This window comes from Phyllostomus hastatus, unplaced genomic scaffold (assembly GCF_019186645.2).
Source record: "Phyllostomus hastatus isolate PE091 unplaced genomic scaffold, TTU_PhHast_1.1 phas_contig_402, whole genome shotgun sequence".
Classification (NCBI taxonomy): Eukaryota; Metazoa; Chordata; class Mammalia; order Chiroptera; family Phyllostomidae; genus Phyllostomus; species Phyllostomus hastatus.
In genome coordinates, this window is record NW_025333873.1 from 567,386 (window position 1) to 570,190 (window position 2,805).

The 2,805-nt window shown below is 58.1% G+C and overlaps 1 long non-coding RNA gene across 1 annotated transcript; it reads right to left on the reverse strand.

Annotated features, from left to right (window-relative positions):
- Positions 1–826: 826 nt before the first annotated feature.
- LOC123822609 lies at positions 827–2,272 on the reverse strand. The gene is made up of 3 exons (XR_006786370.1): positions 2,137–2,272; positions 1,488–1,558; positions 827–1,354 (listed from the first exon to the last, which is right to left on the reverse strand). It is a non-coding gene; the product is annotated as an uncharacterized LOC123822609 (long non-coding RNA).
- Positions 2,273–2,805: the final 533 nt, after the last annotated feature.

Below are 2,805 nucleotides of genomic sequence, written 5' to 3' on the forward strand. Positions count from 1 at the left end.
TAGGAAATGGAGAAGCCAGAGAACTTGTATGTACAACCCGTGCACATGAACTAAGGGGTGGAAGGGCGGATGCTGGAGGGAAGGCAGGTACTGCATGGATGGGAACAAAGGGGAGAAAAAAAAATGGGACACCTGTAATAGCATGATCAATAAAATATACTTTAAAAATAAAATAAAAATAAATGAAATGTTTTTAAAAATCAATAAATAACCAAACCCACAGTTTCCTCAGTGCTTTTCTCTCTATTCCGTCTGTCCAGCCACCTTCTGTCTGTCCAACCTGCTACGTAGGCCTGAGTTGACCCCAGAGGGTCTCGGTGTTGCTGAATGAGGCCGGCCTCCTTGCGTGTGTGTGTGTGGGGGGGGCAGGGTATGCACATGTGTGCATGCGTGTGTTTATGGCAGACGCAGAAGCAGGAAGAAATGAGTAGAAACAAGAAATTCTCTTCTTGGAGGGGAAGAGCCAGAAATGGCATCTGTTCAGAAACACGCTGCCTCTCTCACAGACAAATACAGCAATGTGAGCAGAGGTGTGGCTGAACGGTGCTGTCAGAACAAATCTGGGAAGAGCCACTTGAGCAGGCGGCCGCTGCTGGCTCTCTCCTTGCTGTCCCGTCCCCTGCGTTCCCAGACAACGGTCAGGAGGAAGAGCAAGGTGGGGAGGGGGCGGGCAGTGCTCTGCGTCCCCAGCACCCTGGCCAAGCGGCGGAACAGCAGAAGCAACGACGCTCTTTAAAGGGCTGCTGGCCAGAAGGTCCGGGTCACCAGATGTCCCTGTCCAGGGAAGAGCCCAGAAGTCACTTCTCCCTGTGACAGGGGAGCACAGCGCAGGAGGCCGGCCCCACGGACCCTCACTCACCAGGTGCGGTGGCTGGAGCTGGTCACCGGAGCTAAGAACGCGTGACTTGAACCCCAATGTGCCATTAAAACCATTGGCCACCAGCACAGCAGAGGCACCTGCCGGCCAGAAAATGGACTCAGCCCTCGACAAAGGCTGGGCATGGTGGCGCAGCATTTCCTGCCGGCTCAGACCCACATGCAGTCGATCCTTCCAGCAGCCCTGGGAGGCAGATAGTGTTGTCCCAGTTTTCAGGCGGCGAGACTGAGGGCCGGAGCGGTTCAGTGATTCACGCAGGGTCCCACAGCAGGTCGTGCCAGAGCTGGCCTCCCCCTCTTCTGGGACGGCCAGGGAAAACCCCCTGGCCTCACGGCTGCTCCACGAGAAGGGGTGAAGTCCGCTGACGCCCCGGTTCAACCCTGCCTGTCAGGAGAAGTCCCGGCTAGCTGTGGCCGCCCACGGGCAGCCCCTGGTCCAAATTCTTGCGGGGACAGAGTGGTCAGACTGTCACAGGTCCTGTAGGAGGGAGCCACTGTGAGCTCCTCCGAGTCTCACGTTCCTCTTGCCCGCACCTCAGCCTGGACCCCCCTCCAGTGCCCCAAGCATCTGTCCCTCCAGTGCTACTGCAGGCCCGGGACACCTCTCTTACCTGGCTAAGCAACAGCACCTCAGCTCACGGGCTCCAAGCTCTGGTGAAAAGCTTCTTAACGTCTTCTGGACCTGTGGAGCCAGACAGGCCTGGGTTCAAATCCCACTGCCTCTCCCCACATTTGCAGCCTTGGGAAAACCAAGGCCCTCCGTTAGTTTTCCATTGCTGCTGAAGCAAATGAGCACAAACAGTGCCTTAAACGACACACTGTATCATCTCTGAATTCTGGAGGAAAGTGGACAACATCAGCCTCCCTGGACTAAGGCCAAGGCGTCTGCAGGGCTGTGCCCCCTCTGGCTCCAGGAAGAACCCCTTTGGCTCGAGGCCTCACATCACTGGGACATCTGCCTCTGCCATAGCTCTGCTCCCCTTTCTCTGACCCCTGGCCCTCCTGCCTCCTGCTTGTAAGGACCCCTGTGATTACACTGGGGCATCCGAGTAATCCAGGATCCCCCTCCTTCCCCAAATCCTTCATCACACATGCAAAGCCCCTGTGTCACGTCTGGGAACCTGGTTGGACACCTTTGTGGGGAGCATTATTCAGCCCACCACACCTCGATGCCCTCACCTATAAACCAGGATGCCAGTCTGGACCTCACAGGGTGCAGAGAGAGCAAATTTCGTTTGTTTTGCGGTGCTCCGCCCATACCTGGCAGGAAGTTGAAAACAGGGTCAGGAAAGGTGGCCCCTCCCGCTCTGGGTTGCTCTCTCTGGAGTGGCTGGTGCTTGTCCCAGACCTGGCTCTCAGCAGGGCCTTCCAGAATCCCCGCGGAAACGAGACGCCATGGTGACGGACGGCTCTGACCCCCAGCTGCTGGGGCTCAGCTGTTTGCACACTGAAAGGTTTCTAGGCAGCGGTGGGAGGGACTTGAGCAAAAACATGGAACGGTATGTTCAGGGACATAAATTCAAAGTGGTTCTTGCTGGGAAAGCTGAACAGAAAATAATTCCATCTGTGTTCCCCCATCCGGGTTGCTCTCTCCCAGGTCGGCTGGGCGGAGACTCCCTCCCGAAGCCCAGCTGGGGGCTGAGGCCACGTCCTCTGTCTGCAAGGGCCTGAGCCCTCTCTGTCCCCAGCAGTTGTCCTGCTCGCTGCCCAGATCTGGGTGGGGCGGGGGTGGGGGGGGGGGTGACAGCTCCAGGTGACAGGGGCTGGAGCAGTAAGTGGCTAGTCCAGGAGCACAGACCCCATCTCCTGGGAAGGGAGTCACAGCCCCCGGGGGCTGGGCCCTCGGTAGGGGCGGCCTGGGGCAGGGAGGGGGGCCAACCCCCTCCTGACACGCCCTTCACAGGGAGGCTCCCACCCGCTCAGTGTGAA